This window comes from Macrosteles quadrilineatus, unplaced genomic scaffold (genome assembly GCF_028750875.1).
Source record: "Macrosteles quadrilineatus isolate MER2022 unplaced genomic scaffold, UCM_ALF_1.0 Scaffold_3__2_contigs__length_128488019, whole genome shotgun sequence".
NCBI classification, from domain to species: Eukaryota; Metazoa; Arthropoda; class Insecta; order Hemiptera; family Cicadellidae; genus Macrosteles; species Macrosteles quadrilineatus.
In genome coordinates this window covers 97,689,160-97,698,902 of record NW_026542596.1, presented here as the reverse complement: position 1 = coordinate 97,698,902, position 9,743 = coordinate 97,689,160, and the positions used below count along the sequence as shown (strand labels likewise).

The following is a 9,743-nucleotide window of genomic DNA, read 5'->3' as shown; positions in this document are numbered from 1 at the left end:
TGTCAAACAGGGATTTGATAGTCTCAGCAAGATGACAAGTATTTTTCGTATGCTGGTATTGTACTGTACAACGGTCGAGAAGAGAGGTTAGGAAGAGAAAGAGTGGGGACAGTTGGAATTGAAAATTTTCATCATGCATCCAATCCTCATTTTAAATCCAGTCAACAAGTGGTTACAAATCCAGTTTTAACTTGAACCGTAAGTAAACTTTTGATCCACCTTAGGTGTAAATTAACAACATTTGTAGTTTGGAATTCTATGTAATGGTAATATTTACATGGTGTTGGCGGGCAGCACTCGTAGACATCTTGGTTAGCTCTACCCTCTGTTCTGAATTTTTTCCCCTCACATCCGCCCTGGTATTCTGTCAAAAGACACAATTACAGTTGAAAAAAAACTAGCTGATTCATTATTTCTAACTAATGCCATGGAGTGAGGTGTAATAATTAAATTAATTCAAGTACCTCGACTCAGCTTTAAACGAAGTTTATTGGTTTTATTGGTGAATAAAACCAATAATTTTTATTAGCGGTATTATAATTTTAAAACACATCAGTGTGTCTTCACAATAAACGAGAACATTCTAAAAATTTGTCCAGTAGTTGTTGTAAAACTACTTTTGGTGACACGAAAAACGAATATATTTACAGAAACACATAGTAAAAGCACGTACTGTTTACCTGCCGTTGTGTTGGAGATTTCTTCCACTGATAATAATCAAGAATATCCTCGTTTGTAAGGTGTCACATTGACAAATATGTTAAACAAGTTTTCAGGGACCAAATACACCTTTAAACATGTAGAACTTTCAGCATAGCCAATGTGTTAAGGATTTTAGACGTCGAGCCATTTTAAGTACCATTTGAAAGACTAAAATAGCTTTGATGAAAATAAACTTGAATTAATTTTTGTGAAGTGATATTTTCTCAATTAATGAAGAAATGAGTGAAAGATAATAGTTGTTTGTGGCACTTAAGTTGTAGCTTTTTTATATACCTTAATACATTTAATATGATTTACTTCGTAAGTGTAGCGTTATCTTCATGTACACTGAAGTGTCATAAGAAGAGCATCTTTAAATCTTTTGATTTTACTATTTTAGTTTTCGCATGCGAGAATCTTCCCCGTGCCTGGTAGCTCAGTGGTATACATAGCGCAAGACCGACAACCACATGCACTATTTTCATTGCAGATACTATTTGGCTTTCCCATGTTATTTAATAAAAATAGTTCTCTATCCTTAGACAACCACAAGACCTGTGAGTCTATGATGACGAGCTGTTGATGTAAGTGATATATTTTAAATGTTTAAGAAGATTAATCATACAGTTGTTTTTCTTATTATTATGTCTAATATAGCACAAATACTGTAGTAGGTTGTAATGCAAAAGCTTACCACCAGATGAAGGCAAACATTCAAAAACGTTTTGCTTAGTTCTACCCTCTCTTTTGTAGCTGGTGCAAGGATTTCTTCCCCGATTTTGGAACGTTGCCATTCCAGACTACAAGAAAGAAATTTGATTACCTGACAGTACCATTTCCACGTATATCTATACTATATTTAGCCCCAGTAGGCCTAAATTTGCACTACTTAAACTTACGGCTTTTAACCTATGCCGTACTAGTCTAAAACTAACTACCAACATCCCAGAGGGATGGTACCCAGAGGGGAAGTTCACCTCGTCAAGGACTAAATAATCAGGTTACCATGCTGCAGACAAAGATTAAAACTTAACTACGCTAGTCTTCATTTACACGTATCAATAGCCATCCACAATAAAGGTTGAAAACAAATTAACATTGGAAAGACCTGTATACAAAGATAAATTTGGTTGGCAAGTAAACACCAATGAAGAACTCAGGTACTGAAAATAATTGATTAAAAACAAATTCTTTATATCTTTATCAATCATACTAAGCTGACAATATTAGATTGTATTTAGTACAGGCTAATTACGGAACCTACTGTTCATTCAAAGTCAGCCATGCATTTCATTCCTATTAAGCAATTTCAAATGATATGCAATGATTGAATAGTTCTATACGGTTTGAATACACATGAGACTCTATTCTCAAAACAGAACATATACTTATCTTATTATGGTCTAAACGTAAAATAATTTATCTATTAAATTCCTTACTCACCAAAAACTTAAATCTTGCAGTTTGTTTTTAGAAACATAACCTCAACAAAACCATACCTCACTTAAAATCTCACAGAATTTTCACAAATACTTTCAAACAATTCGCATTCAATTTACTCCCTGTCGTTATTTGGTGTTCATGTAAATACACTTTTGGAACAATTTAAAATCCGAAATTGATAACACATTTTGAATCTTCAAAATTTGTATTTGATCGAGTCTAAAATAAACAAATCCCATATGATGTTTAACTATTTTTTTTAGTGTTATGAGAAAATATGAAAACAGTTGTTAAAGGGAGATTTCACCAAACCAAATTATTCCAAGCATAGAGTACTGTAGTATCATACAAGATACTAAGATACAAGATACAATACATACAAGATACAAGATACTGTAGATTAAAACCAAAGCACGTTCGCTAACTTTAATCTTTCTTGGCTATTAAATCAAAATTCAAAATTAACAACAGAAAATAAATTACTTTTATACAAAACTATTCTAAAACCAGTGTGGACGTACGGTATCCAACTGTGGGTGACATCCAGTGAATCAAATCTGAACATCATCCAAAGTTACCAATCTAAGGTTCTAAGGCACTTTCTCCAGGCACCATGGTTAACGAAGTGCTTCACAGGGACAGTCGAACCCCAACGGTCAAAGAAGAAGTTTGCAGGTTAAGTGCTAAATACTTAAAGAAATTAGAGTACCATACTAACTACCTTGCTTTAATTTTAACTGTGTTTAGAAAATTATGGACTTTACTCTTTGTACCAATATGCAAAGTTTGTGTGTTAGCTTTATTGTTGGATAAAGACTACTGTATTTAAATTTTATCATATTTGCTTATTGTTCTATTTTTGTTAAACAGGTTGTAAATTAAATATGATGTTAAAAAAAAAGGATCCGTATTTGATCTAGTCTAAAATAAACAAATCACATATGATTTTCAACTAAGAAAATATTATGAAAACAGTTACCAAACCAAATTATTCCAAGTATAGAGTATCATAGATTAAACCCAACGTTATGTGCTCGTTGATTAAACCAAAACACGTTCGCTACCGATCGTCACATACATGCGATGCTGTGGTTATTCCCACGGACCGAGGTCTACATTTTAATATTGCACATATAGCCCGGATGTGGCTTGAAGGCCCAGTGATGCAGCAAAGTAAAAAAACAATTTTGCCAACTAACATATGACGTTACTAATCATCATATCCACAGACCACGAATACTACAAGTGATGCAGATGTGCGACAGACCATCGACAGACATCCCTGTAGACCACTGCCAGGGCTAGAGATATATAGATGTATACATACTAGAGATAAGTATATCTCTAGCCCTGAACCACTGATGAGAATTCAAGGCCTTCAAATAGACCGCTATGTGTATAGGTACTTGCTCTGTTCAAAGTTAGTGACACGTTTCAAGATTCTTAGACTTAGGGGTTGGCTCATCGTGGTGAAATAATTGCAACCAATTAAATTATGTGTTCTAATGTAACATAAACAATTGCAAACAAAACCGAGCACATTGAGAAAAGGAAATATCCGTTGATTACAATTGAGTAAAGAGTACAAAACATTTTTAATTAACATCAAATACTAAACATAAAAATTTGTGTTTTTCAAACAAGAATAAGCTTCTTTTTCCATAGGCGTTTGCTGATGTAGTTAAGTTGGTCTCTTGGGATGCACTATATGGTGTAAGGAATTTTTTAAGCCATAAGTTCGGTAATTTTTAAAAGCTTTGAGTTATTTACGTTATTATAACCATAACATAAATAACAATTTAAACGTTTGTTTCCGTCCGCCATTGTTAGTATACGTCCATGAACTCCTTATTGTAAGCTATAAAAATTTTGTGACAATGTTTGATACACCATTATTTTGATTTAAGTATTTGAAAAAAATACATAATGCTAAATTGACTTCAAGAAAAAAATCACACATGTATATGCTTGAAGTATGGTGTGGATTGGAATTCAATGAAAGTAATGTGAAACAATCATCTGGAGGGCCAATGTTGGAGTGTGCTGATGTTAGAGTTTTGTTCGTTGGTACACAATTGAGAACCAAGCCAAATAAACAAGATTTCTGTGGGTATCAGACTCAGTGTTTGTGAGAGTGGAATGCTCGGTTCTCAAAATTGTCGAATATTGCAGACGTTTTTCACGGTGGGTAGAATGATGGTCGTTATATCATTCACAGTTGCAAGACCCATCCACGCAGCCTTGGTAGGACGATCCTGATGTTGAAGGAACTCTGTTGAGGAACACGAAGCAGAAGACTCTACACATGTTGGCCTGGACACCCAGAGGGATCCAGTTGGCACACAACCAGTTGCTGCCTGCTGGTCTCAGCTGTCTTTCTACTCTCACTGGAACATACAACATTGTGTAAATCTTTGAGAGAAGGTAATCTGAGGAACACGAAGCAGAAGACTCTACACATGTTGGCCTGGACACCCAGAGGGATCCAGTTGGCACACAACCAGTTGCTGCCTGCTGGTCTCAGCTGTCTTTCTACTCTCACTGGAACATACAACATTGTGTAAATCTTTGAGAGAAGGTAATCTGAGGAACACGAAGCAGAAGACTCTACACATGTTGGCCTGGACACCCAGAGGGATCCAGTTGGCACACAACCAGTTGCTGCCTGCTGGTCTCAGCTGTCTTTCTACTCTCACTGGAACATACAACATTATGTGAAACTTTGAGAGAAGGCAATCTGATGAACACGAAGCAGAAGACTCTACACATGTTAGCCTGGACACCTAGAGGGATCCAGTTGGCACACAACCAGTTGCTGCCTGCTGGTCTCAGCTGTCTTTCTACTCTCACTGGAACATACAACATTGTGTAAATCTTTGAGAGAAGGTAATCTGAGGAACACGAAGCAGAAGACTCTACACATGTTGGCCTGGACACCCAGAGGGATCCAGTTGGCACACAACCAGTTGCTGCCTGCTGGTCTCAGCTGTAGTCTATACTTGCATAAACATTGTTTTGACATTTTGTTGAAATTAAAACAGCTGATTACATTGGGGATTAAGTTTTGGTAGGAGAGAGCCAAGTTAAATAATGAGTATTTGATTGGAATTTGGTACTATTTTCGCCTATATCGAGTTTCACCAAGGTTACACTAAAAAACCTTTTTTAGTTGTGTTTTTTTAGTGTGGAATTGGTTTCACCCAGCCAGGTTTTCATAGTCTACGTAAGGTATCCTAGGATAATATTTTTGGACCCAAGCAACAATATGCCAACAGAGGTTTCGCGCTTCAACCACTATGAGTTCTCTTATTAACTGTTTCAAATAATGTTTAATGCTCTCAATCAACTTTTATATAGACGAAGTTGGATTTTGTATGAAACATAGCACAGAGTAATTTAGAGGAGTGCCTAATATTAATACATTACCAGTTTCTAGTAATGTACAATAATGGTCTATTGAAACTTGTAATCAGCTTGTGACCGATTACAACAACCTGCTGCTGTGTACAATCAGTGCAACAAACAATAGAGCATCACAATGCGAGCTTGGGCTCTTATCAGGGTTTGATATACAACTACTGTAGCAGTTCAAACTAGGTAATCATATTTCAGATAAACTGATTGCATTCATTTGACTCACTAATTACTAAATGTTAACATATGTTTTATTTACATTTTATTTCTAACATGTGTTAAAATAATTAAATAGAGGAGGAGGTGTTAACATATGTTTTATTTACATTTTATTTCTAACATGTGTTCAAATTATTCTTTTGTTTACCTGTTGAATTGTTTATGTTTACTTACAGATTGTGATTTAATCAAAACTTACCTTCTATTTTCTTATACAAAATGTGAACTTTTATTAGTAAAATTAGTGGAATCAACACTAAATAAACCGTGAAGTTCTTTTAACTTTTTTTTCAAAACAGACATATAAATATGAAGATTTGATTCAAATAATAAGGGTAGTGCTAGTGACGTTAGATTGCAGAGATATGGTTAAATATAATTGTTTCCATGAATACAAAGTCTGAAATTCGGATTTAAAGAATGAATATTCTTCAAATTATTATCTTTATTATGTTCTCGTTGATTGACCCTAGCTTATGATTTTTACTGAATGACTGTTGGTTGAAGAAGTTTTCCAATGCAGAAGAGGTTTTTTTACCTTTGATCAAGGACAGCTAGGTCCAGTTTCGAATTACCAAATGCTTATCGTACCTTTCAAGACCTAATCTCTTGTTGTTAGATGGACACTATAACCCCTCAGCTACCCAACCATATAATATGGTCGATTAAAAAATGATAATTCACGGTAATTTAGATATTGTATAATAATTTTCATCCAAATCGTTAGCGTAGTTTTTGGGACACCCAAGATACACAAATACAAGTTAAATATACGCCCGTGCCAAAATTAACCGAATGGACCATCAAATACTCAGTTGAAGGATTTGATCGACTTGTATCAAATCTATGAAGAGATTTAATTGGGTTGGCACGAGCCCAGCTGAAAGGGTGGTACTTTGCCGAACAGCTGGTCGATAGCCTTTATTGAAAGGCCAACTGCGTTCCGCGTGATCCCTCGTACGTATAATCCCCAATATTGGATGACAATCTCGAATCTATGTGGATTAAATTTTACCTTCAACTGCGAAGAGGTGAAACTGGCCACTATACTAAAATCGTGTTTGTGTAGTGAAAATTGTTTAAATTTGTATTTTAATTTAAATGTATTATTTGATTAAATATTTAAGAATAAATCTTAGCTAAGAAGCAATATACAACATATTGTTCTAAGTATTCTCACTGTCTGTGGGTATTAATAGAAACCCACTGTTGCAAAAACTAGGGTTTTTTACTCTTCATTAAAATATCTTGTGGTATTAAATAATTGCTTTATCAGGTTTCTTAAAAGAATTTGAAGGCATGATTATCAACAAGTATTACTGTGCGTTTAATTAGCATTAAGGTATTATTTATGGGTATATACGACTTTGATGCCATTTTGAATTTATGAATATTGTAAATCATGATAATATATATGATAAAAAATTAGCTATATCTCTGATACTTTTATTTCCCTAACGTGTTTATCAACAAAATTTGGCTAATCTTAAAAAATAAATCTTAAATATTAATTTTGTTGATAAAAATATAACTACACTATTCATTGCTATGCTCACTACATAACAATTGAGTTTAATTTTATGTTTTTATTTACAAAATATTTTAGGAGATTTTGTATTTTCAAATGTGTTGAATGTGTTTTTGTGTTCGAATGTGTTGTTGTTATGTTTTTTGGGAACTTTAACGGAAGAAAATAAAAACTTCGACGCTCAAAGTACATAAACTTATACGGGCCTGCTAAAGTTACGGTAAGTTGTTTTATTGCAAAACATAAAATTGGTTCCCTTCAAGTCATCACGAATTGAAACATAATTAATTTTAACATACTACCATTGACTATTGGATAGTCAAATATATTACGCAACCGACAAAGTAAACTTGAACCATTATTATATATACATCTTACAAATTCTCACACATACAGAATAGTTTTCAAAGCTATTTTCAGTAGCTATCCATACTGGTCCAAAGATCTGTTACAGAATAAAGAGGGTAAAGAAGGAGTTACGAGAAAAGTATCGAATAATAAGAACTAAGTTGACGATGACTTATTTGACAAATTGTTTGCTCTCGAAATTGGGAGGCAAAGCTTTGAATAATAAACAACTCAACACAGCCAAGCGATCCGTCAATTTCTGGGACGTTGGACGATAACTACTTAAGTAAACTCTGCCCTCAACTTTAACATAACCACTAAACTTTTTGGACATATTTCTTGCCTGCAAATGTACTTGATTTTCAATTAAAATTCCAAATGATGAGCTTTGTGATTGATGAATGTGGTATTTTATGTATATACATAATATAATAATAAATCAGTTATGTTTTCTTTTATTCAGTTTATGTTTGTATTATTTCATGAGTTACGCGTTTATTACTCCACTACCAAACCACTCTAACCCTTATATTGCAATGCATTTGCCAACGGACAGTATACAAAATCGTAATTACGCATTAAATATTTTACGTTTGAACTAAATTTTTCCTCAAGAAATGTAAATATAATTTTTTTTTAACAAGAGTGTTTCTTATGTTTGTAAAATGTATAGGGTGTACATATTATGGCCCCAACAATTCCAAGTCACCATGTAGAACAATAATTACTAGTGTATTTTGTAAAGAAAACTTATGAGAGGTCTACGTTTGTTTTGATTTTTGCACAACACACGTGTTAAGAAATTGCACGTATATACAATTAAGTTCTGTGGTGGTAGGTTATATTGTTACAGTAAAATATTTAATAATTATGTATTTCTAATACGAATGTTTCTAAGGTTGTTATGCTCGTATTTAACCCAACCACCTTTGTACGGTCTACCGTCTATAAGAATAAAATTATTATACAAATCAGAAGATGCCACACCTGTTATGAAATACACAATTACTAAATATGGACGAATATGAACACAAGGTGACCAACAAAAAAAGGTAACATACTTTTACAAGAACGTTTTTTTATCGAATTCTATATACAGGGTGATTGATATAAGTGTGCCAGCCGTTTTATTCGAAAACTATAAGAGATATCAAAAAAAGTTAAATGGTAAGTGCCTTGGATTTTTTATTAAAAAAATTATAGTCAAGTCAAAAAAATTATTTTAGCCGCCATTTTTCCAATATGGCCGCCAACTTTGATTTTTCTTACGGAACACCCTGTATTTTATGATGTATTCTGGTAGAAAAAGTAATTTTAAGACGATTTTATTCTTGTGATTTTTTTATAAACCTAACCGTTTCAAAGATAATAATGGTTTAAGTTGTGAAATTTTGAATGGTTTTCGAACAAAACAGCTGGCATGCTTGCTTAGGCCTTTATCGAATTATCTTTAAAACAGTTAGGTTTATGAAAAAATCACAAGAATAAAATCGTCTTAAAATTACTTTTTCTACCAGAATACATCATAAAATACAGGGTGTTCCGTAAGAAAAATCAAAGTTGGCGGCCATATTGGAAAAATGGCGGCTAAAATATTTTTTTTGACTTGACTACAATTTTTTAAATAAAAAATCCAAGGCACTTACCATTTAACTTTTTTTGATATCTCTTATAGTTTTCGAATAAAACGGCTGGCACACTTATATCAATCACCCTGTATAGTCATTTTGGATTTCTTATAGTGTAAAAGTGAAAATAAACTAATATTACGATCTAGCCAGTACAGTTGGATTTTTTTAGCTAGAGGTGGTTAAGGTGTGGTGGAATATCTTTGAAGATGAGCCTTTTTGGGTTAAATCAAAACAAACAAACTAGCATATTCTTGGAATTGGCAATAGTTTATATAGGCTACTTTAAACTTACTCTAGCCTACTTAAAGTACTTGGACATTTAGAGAGTATTTACTGTGAAATAGAGACGTGATTCCTAATTTTAAATCAACAAAAAAATAAGGTGTTATAAAATTACTATCTCTAAATTATAAGTGATGGTTGCTTTGAAAATAACTAACTATATGAGCAAATATTAA

The 9,743-nt window shown here is 33.3% G+C and overlaps 1 long non-coding RNA gene across 1 annotated transcript; it reads right to left on the bottom strand.

The window, feature by feature from the left end:
- Nucleotides 1-289: 289 nt before the first annotated feature.
- LOC128988574 (uncharacterized) lies at nucleotides 290-2,357 on the bottom strand. The gene is made up of 3 exons (XR_008490405.1): nucleotides 2,146-2,357; nucleotides 1,397-1,502; nucleotides 290-364 (listed from the first exon to the last, which is right to left on the bottom strand). It is a non-coding gene; the product is annotated as an uncharacterized LOC128988574 (long non-coding RNA).
- Between the last annotated feature and the right edge of the window lie 7,386 nt (nucleotides 2,358-9,743).